The 19,918-nt window shown below is 45.1% G+C and overlaps 1 protein-coding gene and 1 pseudogene across 1 annotated transcript in view; both read left to right on the forward strand.

Moving 5' to 3' along the window:
* The window catches only part of ULK4 (unc-51 like kinase 4), a 650,099-nt gene that overhangs the window by 628,523 nt on the left and 1,658 nt on the right, over nt 1–19,918 (forward strand). The gene's annotated exons all lie outside the window — the stretch shown is intronic.
* LOC141567093 (vesicle-associated membrane protein 4 pseudogene) lies at nt 4,415–4,832 on the forward strand (annotated as a pseudogene).

Consider the following 19,918-nt stretch of genomic DNA (forward strand, 5'->3'; position numbering starts at 1 on the left):
AGGGGAATTCCTTGTTTCTCAGGCGACCTCATTCTTTGCTTGTAAGGCAGTCAACGAATTGGATGAGGCCCACCCACATAATGGAGGGCAATCTGCTCTACTCAACGTGTACTGATGGTTAATGCTAGCCACACCTATAAAGTACCTTCACAGCAATATCTAGACCGATGTTTGACCAAACAACTGGTCACCACTGACTAGCCAAGTTGACACATAACATTAACCACCACAGATGATGATATAGAGCACCTCAAACAGGTATACATTCTAACAGGTATTGTCTCCTTTGCAGAAAATAGCCATGCTGCAGAGAGATGACAGAAGGAGAGCTACATGAGAGAAAGAGGGCCGACATTGTACATTTCAGCATGATTCTAGTATTTGTGCCCTATTTTGTTTTATGTTATTCAAAATAAGAGCTCACTGGTGCCATTCATTGGATGAGTTTTCTCTTGTGCTGTGACTGGCAGTGCCCCTTGAAGCACTAGAGTTCCCTCCTTCATTTTGCTCTTGTTCTTCTCTTCTCTCTCTCTCCTCCCAGAAAGGAATGGGACACAAGTTGGGCTGTGGGTTAAAAGGTCAAAAACAAGGATGTCCTTTCTTCTGTCCCATTCTTGATGGAAAGCAGGGACCCACTTTCTGTGCATATATATGTCATGAAGCTAAATAAATTACATTTTTTCTTTCCTGGGTTATCTTTAACTTTTCTACTTAGAATCAACATATGCAAAACCATTTAGGTTGGCTAGCAGTATTCTGCTAGGATCTAAATAAACCAACATTACCATTTCTAACATTTTAAATAAAGCGAGACTCTAAATAAAGTCCTGTCACGTTGGCCAACATATAACATCCATGTGTGTAAATCTGGGGGTCACTTACTTTATTTTTTTGGTGCTTCAAGCAATGCTATTTCATAAAATGTAATTCACATTAATATTTTACAGATTTATATTCACTTTTTTATATTCACAATAAAATAAAGGCCTTCATTCGATAATGTCAACAAAAACAGATAATAGATATACATACATTAACTAATTTGAGTAGATTATTAGAGTTTTTGTTTTATAAGATAATATTATTTAAACATTAAAGTTTAAAGTATTCAATTATGTTATAGCCAAATGCTATCATTTTTTAAATGACGACCTTCCCTGCCTTTTCTTACATTGTATAATCTTATGTAAACAAATAACCTGAATTGAAATTAAAAATTTAAACTCTGCCGATCACTAACCTATGAAGTCATGACAGTTATTTATGAAACAGTAATATCAACCTTCTAAAGCTAGGCATTCTTTTTTGTTTTTAAATAAAATTTACTTTAAAATCTAACATAAATACAGAAAAATGCACAAATCTTATGTTTAATTCAGTGAAGGTAGCTTTATATTTTAATATTTAATGTTAAATAATTTCCAGGTTGCAAATTATTCTAGTCTATCTTTCTAAAGCACCAGTACAGTTAGTCTACATTTTGCTTATTCAAAAATATAGGGTGATGTTTCTCATAAATTGCTTTATTATTTGTTACCTGTGTGTCTTGAATTTTAGTGGCTGGGAGTTAGAAAGTACGAGCCACAAAAGTATGAGCACATGACTCTCAGGGTGGTCAGCGGGAACAGGGGTACCTAGGGCTTTGATGATTCTAGTCCTAAAATCAGTCCCGGGACAATTGGTTGCCCTAGTAGGGTGACCAGATATGGCCTGGTCTGACCATTGCATTTCCATGCTGTACCACCTCCTCACCTCCACTCCTCTGGCCCTTTTCTTTTAGCAACAAAATGAATTAATTCTGTAATTGGACACAGAAGTGTGGGTGTTGAGGGTAAGGAGAGGCAAGGATTAGCCTGGGAGGGTACCTGACAGAGATTTCCAAAGTGGGATCTCAGTGCAAATGTAAAATCCTGTTTCCATGGTAAAGCCATTTACATTGCTTTCATGCTGTGGGTCCTTCTTTCCCCCTTATTGGGTTTGGCAATATTTTTCTGCCCCTCAGCCAGCACCTCTGTTGTGTGCTGACCTTGAGGGGATCCTTATGGAGAGTCGAATACGTTTGGCCTTACAGCTCTCAGGTCTCAATGGCTAAGCCTGTACCTGATTATCTCTTGTTCTTCCAAACGGACACACTTCATAGAGAGAGGTCCTGCAAGAATTTTTATTTCCTGGAACACGAAAGAGATGGATGGGAGAATTTTTGTGGGTGGAGTGGGTAGAAACACTTACATTTTACTAAAACATATTTAAATAAAGAGAAGAATAAAGAGAAAACTTACCCCACAACACCTGCCTACACAGAAAGAAAGGAAATAGAGATGAGAAGGTGGAGAGTAGACTGAGAAGTCAGGCTCTAAAGCAATTTGCTTCATCTGAACTTCCTGCTGGTCAAAGTCCTTTTCAGGACACTGTCCCTAAAACCTTTGTGAGCTTTGTGCTTTGAGAGCAGGTATTGTGGCTATGAAATCTGCCTTCACTACTTTCTGGCTGTTTGAACTGGGGCAAAATGCTTAGGAACCATGGACCTCAGATTCCTCACAGAGGAAGTGGAAATAAAAATACATATCTTGAGAAGTTGGCCTGAGGATGAAATTAGATAACGTGTATAAAGGTTTTAGCCAAGGGATGGTAAATAATAAATGCTAAACAAATTCAAGACTACCCTGTCTTCTGACATTAACTTAATTTCCTAATTCTGAAAACAAGGCATTTACTCATTCATAATCCATTTATTCAACAAATATTTATGATGCTGAACTGGGGCCTGAGTATAAGCCAATCATAAGCTAAGTGGTGAGCAAACCTGATGGGTTCTTGTCCTCATGGAGTCCAGTAGGAGATAACAGACATTAACAAAGCTACACACAAAGACATTTTTAGTTACATGAGTGTGAGAAAGAAAAAGAATATGGCCCCATGAGAGAGCATAATGGGCAGACATGAATTTGTATGTGGAGGAGGTCTGGAAAGTCTCTCTGAAGAAGGTAGATTTAAGCTGAAACTGAAGGAATTGTTAGAGATATTCCAGCAAAATCAAAAGCGTGGGAGGGAGAAGGAGGAAGAGAATTTTGGAGTCAATTAGGCTCTGAAACAGGAAGAGCTTGCTGTGCTCAAGGAATTAAAAAGAGGATGTCATGGCTGGCTTGCTTTCAGGGAGTTAGAGAGTGGGATCCAGTGAAAAAGGAAGAGTGGCCACCAAGCATGAGAGGTATGTTGGTGGCCTCAAATAAAATAGAAAAAGCAGGTCAGATTATACATGGCTTTGTGTGCGCATGTTGTAGAGATAACCAACTCCCACCAAAAATCATGCTGTCCCTTCTAGACTATAGAGCTGTTCCTGGGAAATGGCTGTCCTGTCAGGATACCATTATTCCCACCCCCACCACCACCACCACCACCCTTGCATGTAGATGTGGCCATATGACTACTTGCCAACAAATCAAAATGATATGTATCATTTCTAGGCCAAGACTATTACGAAGCAGATCTACCCCCTCCTTACATTCTCTTTCCCATCCTTCCAGTTAGAAACAGATGTCTATGAAGCCCTCCAAAATGGCGGAGTTGCAAGATAGAAGGAACTTTTGTTCCTAGATCCTGGAGGATAGAATGATTAGAGTCACTCAACTTGCACTGCTACTGAGAAGTAACCTTCTACTGTGTTTCAAATATATACTATTTTGTTATAGCAGCTAGCATTACTCTAACTTATGTATCATGCTAGGGAGTTTTTATTTTATTCTGAAAAAGATTTTTGTTTTTTACAGGACTTTATTGGGGGAACAGTGTGTACTTCTAGGACTTTTTTTTTTTTCTTTCCCAAGTCAAGTTGTTGTCCTTTCAGTCTTAGTTGTGAAGGGTGCAGCTCAGCTCCAGGTCCAGTTGTCGTTGCTAGTTGCAGGGGGCTCAGCCCACCATCTCTAGCGGGACTCGAGGAATTGAACTGGCAACCTTGTGGTTGAGAGCCCACTGGCCCATGTGGGAATCAAACCAGCAGCCTTCAGAGTTAGAATCATGGAGCTCTAACCACCTGAGCCACCTGGCCGGCCCCTGAAAATTTTTATTATGAGTTTTACTTTGCTATAAGTGTAGTGGGACATCACTGAAGGATTTTAAGCAAGGAAATGGCATGACCTGATTTTCACTATAAAATGATTACTCTGGCTGAACAAATAGTTGGGACACCTAGAATTCTATAGTAAACAAGGCAAAAGATGAAGATGGCTAAAAATAGTGGTAGCCTCAGCCCAGCTGCGGGGTGGGCGCCCACTGGCTTAACTTTCCACCTTCTTCCTCTGCTTTCTGCTCCCTGCCCACACCACCCACTGCTCCCCGCTCCCCCAGAGCTGGAGAGCTCCCCAGGAGCCTCAGGTGGTGAGTACTTATTCTGCTGGGATGTACAAGAGTAAAAAATATGCCTCTCAAGTTCAAGCGCTACTTAAGTGATAATGTCACTGGTTCTGTGAAAAGTGAAAGGAGAAATCTCTTGGAAGAGGATTCAGATGAAGCAGCAGACTTTTTCTCTAAGGGGACCACCTGGGCCGGGATTTGGACCTAGAAATGATAAAATTAAGCATGTTCGGAATCAGGTGGATGAAGTTATTGATGTCATGAAAGAAATTATTACAAAAGTAACTGAGAGAGGGCAGAGACTCGATGAACTACAGGACAAGTCAGAAAGCTTATCGGATAATGCTTTTAGCAACAGATCCAAACAACTTCGAAGGCAAATGTGGTGGCATGGACGCAAAATAAAAGCCATCATGGCTTTGGTTGCTGCTATTCTTTTGTTGGCGATTATCATTCTTATAGTTGTGAAATACTGTACTTGATTTGATGACAGATATCGTCATTAAACAAAATCTGGGATAGGAATAAAAGATTGCTGCATAATTTAAATGAAACCCATGTATATAACTTTCAAAACTTCTTTTTCAAGAAGCTAAGAGGCATGTATCACTTCAAATTGGAGCATTGAGAATGCCCATTATTTTCTTCCCTTCTAGCAAAATGTGCTTTTAATAATTATGTTTAAGGCAAAGACAACCAGCCTCTATTTTGCGATATTCCAAGGATCTAATTTGAAACTAGATACTTGCCAGTTCATTATTTGTGTCTATAGTTAAACACTAATAACGATATTTCATACTGTTATTTTAATGGCATCAGGACTTGCATTCTTGCAGTAAGTTGGGGGTGAGAAGCCCATGTAGAGCACCAGATCATTATGCTAAAAGAGATGCAGAACCATTCCATCAGTATTTGCAAGATTCTTCTCACATTGCAATTGCTTTGCAAGCAATTTCCACATGTTTATGGGTGTAACAAAAGCTAAGTGTTGTAAATATTGCTGCCTTCAGCTATAACTAAAAACATTCTAGTAAACCTATTTTTGATTGTATAAGGGAATGTATAGTAATTTTTTGGCATTTGAATCATGGAAATGGGAAATGTAAACACTGTGAAAAGCATAGTATGGCACCATAAAACTGGAGATAATACAATTATTGGAGGACATCGTTGGAGTTTTTGAAAATGACCAATGTCGAGCCACAAGTCATGGTCCAGACTCTTTTCAGTTAGCCTCCAATAAGAAGGGACCAGTCCTAATGTGAGTAAATGAAATCCACACGTAACTCATTCCCTAATTTTATTTTCACAATAGCTTCCCCCCTCTAACTTCAACTAACCCTTGAAGTGCTAAAAGTAGCAAAATCATCTGCTTAGAATTTGCTATTTTTGCATTCCCTTATCATCCCCCTGGGAGATGTATGTTGTACAATCAAGTGTCAAATTAGCCAACAGTAATGAGTGTAAAGAGTCAGGCTCCTGGGTAATCATCAGTCAGTCACTAACCAAATGCTAGAATCACCATTAATCTCAGTCTGTTTCCAGAACAATAAAATGCGTTGTTAACTTAAAAAGAAAATAGTGGTAGCAGTCCAGAGAGAGGTTTTGGTGTCTGTGATCAGTAGGACTTGATGAAGGTGGATGCGAGAGAGAAAGATATTGACTATAACCCTCATGTTCTGGAAGCATCTGGCTGCCACATGGTGAACTCTGAGAAGAGTCCTGACGGGGGTAGGGGGCAGTGAGGGTCAAAATGGGCAGTGCAAAAGCAGGGGCACGTCTGTGGCACCCCACGTCTTGTTTCTGTTACGGTGCTGTGGAGCTAATCTTTGGGGATCCGGCAGTCACAATGCAGATGGAGTCTTTGGTCTAGTGAGCTTGGGGCATCCTTTCCATACTAAGTAGCAAGCCCATCATGCAATTCACTCATTTGTTCATTCATTCATTCATTCAACTAGGCACTGGCTTAGGGGCTTGGAGGTTAGCACACGTCCTGCTCTTGAGGACTTCACAGTCCTCGGGCTCTGCATCTTTAAATGTTTTTATAAATCTGTTACAATGGAATCAGTAGGAAGAACTAGGTGCCCAGAGGAACTGACAATTAATGAAAATATTGTTTCTGACACGGAGAGGGTGGTGTGAGGGACAAGGGTGGAATGGAGCAGGTTGAGGAGCAGAAAGGGCCAGAAAGGGTTGTTCCCTTTAAAAATGCACAGTGTTTCCTCCTACACAACTTTCTGGGATGCTTAAAATGTGGGAAGGAGAAATCAAGCCCCGATGCTTACGGGACCACCCCAAGGTGTCACAACTAGAACAGCCATTTGACGCAAGGTCCATTTGCTTGTCACTGCACACCACCATGACACCTCCCTGGAGCGGGGAAAGTGATGTTTATAAATGAGTTCAGGGGAAAATGGTTGAATGTGGGGATTAAGGAGAGGCTGCAGCTGCGGAAGGGCAGAGTGAGGCCTCTTCACCTCGACAGGTGCTCAGGGCTGCCTGGCCATCTACACTGCATGAGGTCCCAGTGGCTGGAACTGGTTTGGCTGGGTTCCTAGTATCGAGCCAGAGGGTGACTGCAGGCTGTGGAGCCTGAGGGCCAAATTTTGTCCAGGCAGAGGGTGTTGGGCTGGAAATGAGGACATGCTGACAAAGTCAGAAGATGGGCAAGCAACAGACCAATGTTGTGTGTGGGAGGCAGGACATGGTTCACAGACCTCAGGGCCTGAGTGGATGTATTATTAGGGGCCGGTTTAGATCCAGTCAGAAATGCATCATTTCTTCAGAGCCCAGAGAGCCTAGATAACCCTACAATGCGTATGTGCTTATGTACATGCATGTGTGAGTGTGTGCCCATAAGCATATGTGCCTGCTCATGCATGTACACTGTGCGTGCTCAGGGTGTATACCATGCTGGTGTGGGGTCCAGGATGCGTAGAATGGGAGCGGGGGACTACTGGGAACAGAAAGCCGACTTACTGGAAAGCTGGAAGTGTTGGCTGGGAAAGCACTTGCTTCTGCCCACGCTGACTCTCTCTGCATCACTAAGTCTTTCAGTTTTGTTCCCAAGACTCATCACACCCAGTTCTCTCTTACACTATTCTTCCTTATAAGTAAGGAGGTCTACTGAAAACTTGGGGATGCTTCCAGCTCTCCCCAAGATAGAAAGGGCCCCTGAAGCCTTTGCTAGGAAGAATCAGCGGCAAAAACAGGCTCTGCTAATATCAAATACTTGGATTCTCTCTGTGAAAGGGGATCTGTTAAATGCAATCATGCTTTAATGTTTCCACCTCTGTGAGACTTTCATGAATATATTTGTATGCTCATAAATCAGGAAAGCTCTGCTTAGATGTTGGGTGCCTTGATTTTCAGATTGGAAAAGGTGGTCTCTGTCTCAGCCTGTAATGAAAATGGATTCCCTGAGGATTATATTCAACTCAGCACCAAAGTGCCTACGACGTGCCAAGCACTTTAAAAATACTCTTTTACTCTAATAACCACCCCAAGAGATAGTGTTATTACCATCCCCATTTTGCAGATGAGGCCCACCGATGCTCAATGATCTCAGCTAACTTGCCCAAGATCACATAACCAGGCAGCTGTCCTTGCAGGATTTGAATCCAGGCTGTTGGGCTCCAGAGCCCCTGCTCTAAACTGTGTGTTCCTTCTTCCATAGGCAGGAAAGGTCTCTGCTCTGCCGTGATACATTGAATGGTTACCAGACTGCCTCCTGCACTAAATGGGGACCTCGAAGGCAGGAGCTGTTTCTTGCTTCTCCTCATTCCTCCAGGTGAAGGCACAGGGGCTGGCACATGAGAGGAGCCTACTAAGGCTTATTACATGTTTGCTGTTGGAACTGGGAAGGTTTGCCACGGCGATCTGGTCCATTCTCCCACCCCTGCCATCATCATTTGGGATTCTGCACACAGCAACCTTTCCCCTTCCTCCTCGCCCCCATGATGACGTCCCCTCATAGTCTAATCCGTTCTAAATAAGCTCCACTGGCAGCCCAAGTCCTGTGTACAATCATGAGCATCCGTCACTGCTGTGCAGAGCCAGCAGGAAATGTGCCCACAGTACTGAACGATAAATAGTTCTGACTCTCAGCCACCCTTTATCTGGGCCTGGCACCAGAGCAGGCTGTGCGCGCTTGTTACCTCCACAACACAACTCCCTCCAGTTTCAGCACTGATTTGTCAAGTGAGCCTCTGCCAGTGTCACTGTGTTCCTTTCATTCCAGGGGCACAACAGGTAAAATCCATTCGTGAGGCAGAACGGTGGATTAAATTTACAGATTCGGATGTAGACACTTTCCTGAATGGGGAAGAAACATTCCAGGTGGTTGGGTATCCTCCAGAATAGCCTGATCAGAATGAAAGAAAGAAAGGCCTTTTCTACTTCACCAGTACCCTTGGAAGGGAAGGAAATTTCACCAAGTCCTAACCACATTATCAAAATGACGGATCGAGACCCAACAGAACAACTGACTAAAGGAGGGAAAAGGGTAAGTAACATTTCCTGAGCTTCTGCTGCATGCCAGATTTTTACATATGTTCCTTTAAAAGTCACAGTTATTTTATAGTGACTATTTCGAGGTACACTCAGGAGGACACTGAGATTCAGAGGTCATGAGACTTGCCCCAGGTCACATGGCTAGTGGGTCACAGAACGTGAATTTAACCCAAGGTCTGTGTGACCCCAAAGTTCCCAGTGTTCCCAGTATACGGTGCTGCCTGAGACCTTCACTGAGCTGCTTTCAAAGAATGATTTCCTACATTGCTGCAATAGATGTCTCTAACCTTTAAAAACCCCACAAGCATAAGAAGGACATTCTTCTATTTTGAGCACTTAACATCTGTTCTGAGATTTATATGGTAAACAGCATAGTGATATATGTATTTTTGAAATATCATATTTTTGAAAACCTCTTCTGACCTAACTCAACAAAAATAAACGATACCAAGTAAAGGTGAAGAAAGGCAAATGTTAAAAACCGTTCCATTCTGTGTTTCAGAATTTTTCTTTCTGACCAAAGCTAACAAGCAACTTCATCAAACAAGGAGCCAGCGTTAACTATTAACTCGGGGGTGAAAAGTCAGTGGTAAGCACATTCTTTGTACTACCCTGCCCACACTCCAGCAAATATTAACACATACAGGCAGGGATACTTTTCTGTAACGATACAAGTGTGTGGTGCACACTTGAAAAACACCAGCAATGAAGGCATTGTCCAATGCTAGTCCCTTCTGTTATAGAGGTCACCTGGCCATTTAGAACTGGGAGCCCAAAGGAGAGAGGTCCCTGACGTTCCCACCCTTGTGTCATGGTTGGTTAGTTGCATCCTGGTTGGACAGAATTGCAGTACGTGGCATGACTGCTTCCATGTACAAAACAGTGAAGAGGTCATCATTCTCTTAGATCCAACACAGTATCTGAAACAAAAATCAAACTCTCACAGCCCCACTCTGACCTTTTGCCTCCAGTGGTATGGTCCGGGGGCCAGTGAGTGGATGACAGTTAATGCCATTACTTTCTAGGCTTGAGTTTGCAGATTGGTTTTCTAGAAGCAGCGTGGTGTCGTAGAAAAAGCATGGAACTGGCATCAGACTGAGCTGAATCCACAACCTAGCTCTTTCAGTGGGCAGCTGCCTCTCCTTCTGGACCTCAACTTTCCCATTGATGAAATGGAAATAATGAGATATTCATATAATAAACCCTATACAGAAAGAGTTGAACACTGTTTCACTCCCCCACACCTACCCCCCCACACACACACCAAATTCATGTTCACTCAGAACCTCAAAAGGTAACCTTATTAGGAAATAAGGTCTTTGAAGATGCAATTAGTTAGCAATAAGGATGAGCTCATACTGGATTAAGGTGAACCCCAAATCCAATCGCTGATAGTCTTATGAGAAGAGGAGAGGACACAGACAGATAAGCAAAGAAGACCATGTGAAGACAGAAGCAGAGATTGGAGCTCTGCCGCCACAAGCAAAAGAATGCCAGGAGCTACCAGAAGCTGGAAGAGTCAAGGAAGAATTCTCCCCTATAGTCTTTGGAAGGAGTGCGGCCCTGCCAACACCTTGATTTTGAACTTTTTGGCCCTAGAACTGTGAGAGAATAAAATTCTATTGTTTTTAACCACCAAGCTGCCGGTGATTTGTTATGGCAGCCCAAGGAAATTCATACACTGTGCAAAGGTCTCAACAGGGTGTCTAGGACATAGAAAATAATTGATATATGCCACCAATAATTATTAGTCACACATCATAATGTTCAACCAGCAATCAGGTATTCTGCAGTAGGTGCCAGGAGTGTCACGGTCCCAAAGTCTAAATGACCAAAACTAGAATCATTGGTTTGAGTAATTGAGAATCTGCATGTTTTTCTATTCTTTTTTCCACCCAATCCCCTCCCCGTTACACAAAAAACAGAAATAAATTTTTGTTTGAACAACTAAAATTAACCATACAATCTGACACTACATTTCAGAAGAATCTATAGCAATGCAAAATTCTAAAGAAACAGACATCAAGGTTCAGTTGGAAATATTTAGAGCTATATACCGTAAGTATCTACAGAGCTTAAGATAACTCATGTATTAATTCCTACATACTTATATAACATGTTCATAGCCTGAGACAGTGGAGAATACAAGTGGGGTCACTCTCTGCATCAGATGGTGAGAGGAGGAGTAGGAATCAGGGAAAATCAGAAAGGTGACAGATGGAAAGGCAATGTTTGAGAAGTTGGGGAGAGCATCTCCAGAAAGGGCCAGTAAACAGGACCCATACAGTACAGGGCGGATAAAGAGAAGTGCCACAAAATACAACCCCCAAAACTGTACCATGAACCACCTGGCAATGGTGGGAAAGTTGAAATATGTTTCTCAAGCCTCAAAACCTCTAAGCTTAGAATTTCCTCAGATCCCACAGCTTATACTCTGTTTGAAAATCCGTACACTCAATATCAAGGAGGCTTAGGGTTTGCTCCTCAAGGTGGCATTGTCAGAGCTGAGGGCACACCCCGAATGAGTGTGATGGGGACTATTGATGAATGGTTGCAGCAACCTTCTCGGGTACTTCCTGGTTCAATCACCCTGCCCACCCTGCCGCTCAGGTAAAGTGACCTCCCTTCACCCTGCAGACATGGGCCATGTCTCTACCTCATGCCTCCACTTTCCTCTGCCCTTAACTGTCATGCATCGGACCACAGGTAGATGCCTTTCCGAAGCTGAACTAGTCAGAGTCACCGTCCTGGGAATTTGAAATTTGGAATATATGCAAATACGGACTGGCAGTTTTCGTAGCAGAGTCACAATAATGGTAGACATGTAAAAACATTGTTCTGAATCTCCAAACTTAGGCTGCTGATATGGGCACCATACAGCTCTGGTCTCAGGTTTCCCAGGGCTAGAGTTTTCCGTGTTTCTGAGCTCCTTAGCATTCTTCCAGTAAATGCTCATCAGTAATGAATGGTTTCCATGACCATGTCCTCAGTGTCACACCCAAGCTGTGAGTTGTGTGAATGGCCTCCCACGGCCAAGCAAAGGGTGTGTTTGGAGGGACTACTGGTAAATAAACCAGTAATGAAGTAGAGAGGATGGTATTATTTTAGCGCCTGGCACAGAATTTTGGGTAACACATTGGCTGAACATCAGTAAAGAAATGGATGGAGTGAGATTACCTCAGTAGATAACACCAAACTTAATCTTAAGTGTAGAGGACAGTTCTGGCCAAGCTCAGACTCACGTGGGCTTAAAGCATCTTGCCACAGTGTAAGTTCTTCAGGTTTCTGCCCCAAGACCAGGCTCTCTGTCTCTGCCTGAGCTCGAATGCATGGTTAACCCCTCAGGGGCAACCCCCCAATGAGTGGAAAGCTGATGGATAAATGCCTGACTCTCATCCTTTGGATAGACAGTTCTAGAAGATATTTTTTGATCCTTAGAAGGTCCCGGTGGAACTGAGCCTCAGTTGCATACAGTGGCACCTCACTTCTTAATGCCCCTTTACTGGCTTTCCCTCCTCCCCATCTCGTTCTCCCCACTCTTTCACTTCTGCCTCCTGGGGTCACCTCCAAAATAAACTGTATGTGCCCAAGTCCTTATTTTGGGCTCTATTCTCAAAGAAATGCCAGCTAAGATTGATATATTATATTATTTTTGGCGAGATGGGAGGTAAGTGGAATTCTTCTGATATCAGATGAAGAAGCCAGGCATCAGATATTCTGATGTTACATGAGAATGCTAGATGAAATATATCACCGAAATTCTGACAGTAGGACACCCCAAATTCAGAACTCCACATTCCTCAAGCAAAGAAGGCATAATCAATTCCGAGATTACCCCAGTTCTCTCGGGCACCTTCGGGGTCACCTTGTAATTCTTGTTTAATTGTCCCTCTGTTTTCGATGGTAAATGCAACCTCTTCCCTCCACTCATGGCCAATGTCTTGTCATGTGACAAATACAATGAAGCAGTAATGGTGTAAGAAATTTTAAAGGTAATATATAGCTCTTGGAGTGCACCCTCTGAGAGAAGTCAGCTACTGTATAAGACCTCCAACTGGTGTATGACTGCTGTGCTGTGAAGAAGCCTAAGCCAGACAGACGGCGGGACGCTCAGCAGACCCTGCTCCTCCAGTTATCCGAGCTGAGTGTCTGAACATGTGAGTGAATATGCCATCTTGGACATATGGACCAGTCAGGTCTTCAGATGACCAGCTCCAGCCACCATCTATCTGACTGCAACTGCGTAAGAAAGCCCAAGTGAGTACTGTCCAGCTGATTCCACTCAATCTACACTATTACGAGAGCGAAGGATAAATTGTGGCTGTAAGCCACTGAAGAAGTGATTTAAAGTTCTGTTTTTGCTCTCTAATTGCTATGAGAACATGCCTTGGCTAGCCTGTTGGAGAATGAAACGTACTTGGTACAGAAGCAAATTGGCCCAGCCAAGATCATCCTGGATCAGCTGATGACCCGTTGCCTGTATGGACTTGGAAGACAGAAAACGTACCAAATGAAGTTTGGGGCATGTACAAAAGGATATGCAGGCAGAATGTGGAAAGCATCCACTGGCTCTTACCAGCTATTGATAAGTTACTACAAGAAAGAAACAGACTCAAAAGAGAACTGGTCAGTTTGCAAGGCTACTTTAAAGGGACTATAGAAAGATTTCATTTGGAAAATAAAACCTTTCTTATCTGTAGCCTCTTGAGTGAGGAAAAGATGATCACAAAATTAATACATGACCTCAAGGCAGAGCAAATCAAGGATGTGGTTATGAGATGCTGGAAGAATTAAGGTGGTTCCTGGGAAGTCCACTCAGTTAGACAATAGGGCTTCCAGAAATGGTAAAGGTGGTATCGCACAGCAGATCACATACGCAAAACAGTAATGATTAAGTCTACAAAGAGAAATTTGTCTCGAAAAGGGTTAAGAATGTGACTTTGTCTATTCTGATTACTCTAAACAAAACAGGGCCTGGCACACAATATATATTTATTTGTTCCGTGAATGAGTGAATTAATGAATGAACCAGAAGGGAAAAGTCTATTATAAAATGACATATCTGCTAGGATTCATTCATTCATTCATTCATTGTACAAGCATATAATATATTGGATGCCTGATATATACCAGACATTAATTTGTTGGAGACACAGCAAAGCAGAAAGCCCCTGCTCTCTTGGAGCTTACACTGTAATTGGGGGAAACAGACATACACAGGTAAACAGATAAAAAAATGAAAAGACTTTATATAGTTGCCGGGACTCTGCAATGCATTTCAATACAGTCAGTTTTCTTTTGGTGAGTGATGGTGGGTTCTTACAGTAAAAGGGAAGGGTGAGTGAGGAACTTATGGGATAGAGTAACACAGAAGGCCATTGCGTGCATTTGAATTTGCAATTCCAATATACATAGCAAGGTGTTTTTAGATGACCTACTTGGTTTGTGGATTACTCAATCTCCTTCCACTAAAGTAGACATTTAAGAGTGGCTGGTTTACATCTTAAAAGATCTGGTCTAAGAAAAGCACCCAGCAGGAGTGATGCTTTCCATTCTAAAGATGGGGAACTGGCTGTTTCAATGGGCATCCTGAGAATAACTAGAGATGCTAGGAATGGAACTCAGCTATTGGGGACTTGATTCCGTATGGAAGCCAACCTCCAAGATGGCCACCATGAACCTCTCTCTTGGTGTCCATGACCCTTCTGTAGTCCCTCTGCAAACTGAATCCGGGCTGGCCTGTACGACCAATAGATTGTGGGGAAAGTGACAGTGTGTGACTTTTGAAGCTAAGTCCCAAACAGTATTGTAGCTTCTGCCTTGGGAGCATTTGCTCTAGGGGAAGCCAGCCTCCATGCTGTGAGGACTCTTAAGCCATCCTGTAGAGAGGTCGTCACATTCAGGTGGCCAGACAGAGCAAGTAAAAATAATTTGGGACCCAGCTAGACTAAAACTTTTTTCTTTGTGTATCTGAAATTCATATTTCATGGCGTGTCCTGTATTTATCGGGCAACCCTATCTTACGAAATGAACTGAGACCTCCCATTCACAGCCAGTTCCCCACTGGCAGCCATGTGAGTGAATCACCTATAGAAGTGGGTCCTCCAGCCCCAGTCAAGACTTCAGGTGACTGCAGTCATGGGTGACACCTTGACTGCAACTTCTCAAGAAACCCCAAGTGAGAGCCACTCAGGCAAACCACTCCCAAATCCCTGGTCCACAGAAACTGTGAGAGCTAATGATTGTTTTTGTTGTAGGCTTCTACATTTTGGAGTGACTTGTTATGCACCATTTGATAACTGACACATTCCAGAGAACTTAATTGAGTGTGTCTTTGTCCATTCAGGTTACCACAACATAGCATCAGGGACGGAGTGGCTTATAAACAACAGAAATGTACGTTCTCACAGTTCTGGAGGCTGGGAAGCCCAAGACCAAAGCTCTGGCAGATTCTGTGTCTGGTGAGACCCCACTTCCTGGTTCATGGATAGCTGTCTTTTCACCATGTCTTCACATGGCAGAAGGGGCGAGGGAGCTCTCTGGGGTCTCTTTTATAAGGGCACTAATCCCACTCAACCTAATCACCTCCCAAAGGCTCCACCTCCCAATACCATCACACTGGGGATTAGAAATCAGCAGGAATCTTGGGGGAACACAAACATTCAGTCCTTTCTCAAGGGCAAGGACTATGTCCGCAAAGATGACTGAAGCAGCGTCTCTGGCCTCCAGTTGCTCAGAATCAGGTGGGGAAGAAAAGGTGGGAACAGGATTTGTTTACACTATAATGTGATAAAGGTACAGCAACAGCCTACAGGAAGGAAGAAATCATTCTGTCTGAGTGATCAGGGAAGTTCCCAAAAGAGGTGAGTTTTGAGGTAAATCCAGGCAGGTGGGAGAAGGGCAAGATGCCAGATGGGTAGGTATTCTAGGCAGAGAAAATAGGGAAGTACAAGAAGTGTAGTCTCACTGAATCACCGTGTACATGAACAGAGACCCTGGAGATGAGGCAGACACATGAGGTACCATGTAGGGCGTAACAGGCTGGTCCCGGGTGGAAGGAGGCTGTTGTCATGGCCCAATAGGGATGGTGATGCTCTGAGCGTGGGCAGCACCCGTGGGATGGAGAGAAGACAGGACAGAACTGACAGGGCTCATTTGCCTGGTACCTGGCAATGGCAGCTGCTCCACCTACTGTGTATTGAGTGAGTGATGGATGTGCATGGGCTGAATCAAGCAGGGCTCTCTGTGCATTGATGTGTGTGACTGTAGCTGGTTAGTCCCTGAAATAGGAATTAGAGGTGGATTTTTGCATCATGCACGTGAACTGTGAACCAAGAAGTTCAGATAACTGAAATCCCTGGGGTTTGAAACCCTTATCTTCCACCCAGAAGGCATCACCTGCAACTCGGGCAGTAGCCCTAGACGTTTTCCATGGGGACCTGGCCTGTACAGCATACGGGCAATTGGCAGTGCAGCAGCCATCTAGGGAGTGACTCACTCACACTGGGCAGAAAGCCTCCGGATGCAATTAGAGAGTTTGGGTACTAGGTGGGAGGAAGGGACGAGGAGGTTGGGAGGGAGGCACACTGGGGTTGAATCTGAGGTCCTCATCACAGTCATGACACTTTCGTTCCTGCTGGAGTGGGTTTGATTAGGAGAAGTAAATTTTCTTTTAAAAGGGGTGTGTGTGAGAGATTTGGGTCCGAGCCAGGCTCTACACAGAGGCTCACAGGATCTTTGCTTTAGAAGCCTGGTGATTGATTCTGTACAGAGGTGAAACCAAATATCACTAAATACAGGACAGAGACACAGAGGTTTCATGGAGCTAGTATCCTTCAAAGAAAGAAAACCAGTGTTTATTAAACATCTTCCAGGAGCTATACGTATATGATCTCATTTAATTCTCACGGTAATTCCAAAGGTAGCAGTGATTGTCTCTATTTCTCAAGGCCACGCAAGGTAGAAATTATAGAACTGAAATTCAAACTCAGGCCTCTGACTCTGGAGCCTCGATGTTATCACAGTTCCATGCTTCCTCAAGGACGGGCCGTGAAGGATTGAGAATCCCCTTCCTTCCACTTCCTTCTGCAGCCCAAGACCCTCCCAGTCCAGGGGGCCATCACATTGAGCCAGTATGATTGGTCAGGTTGGGCCACAATGGAGGCCAGACGGCCAGAGGAGGCAAAGCTGGAGCATTTTCATGCAGAAGTCCCTTTCTTTGCCTTAACAAGTCTGCAGGGCCCCAGCCTCCTGGAGGCTTTCACCTTTGCCCTTCCCCCGCCCCACCCCAGATCAGGAGGTATCCTGGGTTCACTTACGAATCCTCTTTTGTGTGCTGGGCACCATTGCCTCAGAGCTCAGTAATTACAATAACCCGTATTTATTGAGCAGTTACTATTTGCCAGACTGTAATGAGCAGGATACCTGCATCATATCATTGCATTTAACCCTCTGAGGCTGTTACCTTTGATCGCCCTATTTTATAAACCAGGCAACGGGGCTCCAAGAGTCCCCGAGCCTGAACTTGAACCCACTCCAGCCTGACCCCAGCACCGAAGCTGTTAAGCAGCAAGCTTGGTTGCCCCCAGAGGGAAAAGAAATGGGCCATTCTTTCCTGGACAGGATGTTTCCTCCTCCAGTTCTGTTCTTGGCTCTCCCAGAAGGTTGCTGACCCAGCGCCCATGAGCACTGGTGCCAAATGTTTGCTGGGAGAGGGAGGGGACTTAGCTCCCTTGTGAGAGCTCGGCAGGGCAGCCCCCCTGTGATCCTGTCCCCCCTCCCCAGGCTCCGCCCTCTGGGAGCTGTGTGGTCAGGGTTGACCCCTGCTGGCTGGGGAGCTTCTGCAGGGGGTGTGTGTGTGTGTGTGTGTGTGTGTGTGTGTGTGTGTGTGTGTGTGTGTGTGTGTGCGTGCAGTCACCATACTTCCCTTTCGCCTGCTTTTCACACCAGCTGCACCAGCAGGCTCCCTGAGACATTGCACACTGGCTGTCCTATGGCCCAGTGCCATTTCCTTTTCTTCAGGAATATTCGCTGAGCTGTGCCAAGAGGTAAGAAATCTCAGGGGCCCAGAATGGTGACCAACTTTCCCAAGGTCACAGAACATGACCAACGGTAGCCACCTGGGATTTCGACACCCACTTCCCTTCCTGTTTCCAGGTAAACAAAGAGCACTTCCTTCTATAGGAGACCACCCCAAGCCCTTCTCACCAGAACCAGGCCCACCCCTCAAACAGTCTCCTTGTTACCCTGCTGTCATGCAGGGTCTCTGGTCCCACTCCCCGCACAAGAATGCAGGATATGGTGAGGCCAAAAAGGAACAACAATGGAGCCATAGATAGGGGAGTCATACCACTATATTCTCGATGGCAGCTGGTCAAGACACAAAAGCAAACATCCGCCAGTACCCCAATGAGGGGTCTTCCTGTACCCCAGTCTCGCTGGCAGCCGGGCAAGACACGTAAGTAGGATCAACACGGTCCGCAATCCACCATCCGCGCTTGCTAACCCCACTTGCTAGCCGCAATCTGCCATCCGCTTCTCTGCCAACAAACCCATCCCTTGCTAACTGCAATCCACTCCTGCTAGCTCAGCCACGGCAGTTACATCAGTGGCCAATGGCTAACAGATAACAGCTGATGGCCAACTAGTTACAGCTGATGGCCATCTACTACCCGAGCCAGCACCTTTCCACGTGAGGCCGAGAGCCTGGAAACTGCTCTCTGGGACTCTGTCCCCACACTGCCCTGCCTTCCAGCTGCTCCACGTTAAAAAGTCCTGAGGAGAGTTTCTGCTGGAAGCAAGTGGGGCTCTCCAGCCCTTGAGCCCTTGCCCTTTGATCTCACCCCGGCCCCTCAGCTTGGGGTGTGTTGCCATCTCAGTGGTGAGTGGCTATGCCTCAGGAGGCTGGGAGTCAGTTCAAGTACCCCTCATGGGATACCTGCCTAGCTCCAGAGCAGGTGGGAGAAAAGGCCAGGGTCTACTCTCATTCCACCCAACCCTGAGTCTCTGTGTGAGGCATTAAAAGCCTGGGTGTGGGGGCAGAGCCCCAGAAAGTAGTTTCCAGGCTCTCGGCCTCACATAGACAGGTGCTGGCTCAGGTAGTAAATGGCCATCAACTGTGATTGCATGGCCAGCAGCTGTGGCTGGTTGGCCGTCAGCTGTAACCAGTGAGCCATTGGCCACTAATATAACTGCTGTGGCTACGCTGGCAGAGAGAGAAGGAGAGAGAGAAGGGAGAAAGAATGGGGGCTAGCAAGAAGGTGGTGGCTGGGCTGGCAAGCGTGGATGGCGGTTTGCGGACAGTGTGGATCCAGCCTCCAGTGAGAGTATAGTGCCGCCAGAGAGAATATAGTGGTATGACTCCCCTACCTATGGCTCCGTGGGTGTTCCTTTTTGGCCTCACCATATCCTGCGTTCTTGTATGGGGAGCGGGAGCAGAGACCCCGCAGGCCGCCCCGCACGACACTGGGTTATTGATGGATTGAAGCAATTCGTCTGTAATCACCGCAGCGAACAGCCTCTTGGCTCTATTTTTACAAGTCTTGCTTCTCTTGGAGGCCCGGCTTTCCTGGGAGCTTTCTGAGTCAGATTCCCCTGAGGGGATCCAGAGGGATGCTCGCCAGCAGAGCCACCAACAGGGGCCTTCCTGCTGGGCCCTGTGGTTGCCTGCTCCTCCTCCATACTTCCTGGAAACATGGCAGGGCAGCTCTGGGGCCTGGTTAGGGCCACAGTAAAAAGCCCTGGCCATTCAGTGACCTTGGATTCCTCTAAACCCACATGTTGGAGCCTGGAGGGTCTCTCCTGCAGGCGGGGACCTCAGTGAGCTAGTGCAAAGCAATGCTGAGACAGGTGAACACACGGAGGCCTGGACACAGTCCAGGTCTCTAGAAGCCAGAGCTTTCCTTCCGGTCTCACAGTGCCCCTTCCCAGAGGACTGCAGTGCTTCCTGCACCTTCTCCTCCTTCCTCTTTCCCTCAACTCCAGTTTCCCTTCTTTTATTTTTTTGTAATAAGACTAACATGGAGCCAAATTACATGGGATACATTTCATTTGTGTG

This window comes from Rhinolophus sinicus, linkage group LG10 (genome assembly GCF_036562045.2).
Source record: "Rhinolophus sinicus isolate RSC01 linkage group LG10, ASM3656204v1, whole genome shotgun sequence".
Lineage (NCBI taxonomy): Eukaryota > Metazoa > Chordata > Mammalia > Chiroptera > Rhinolophidae > Rhinolophus > Rhinolophus sinicus.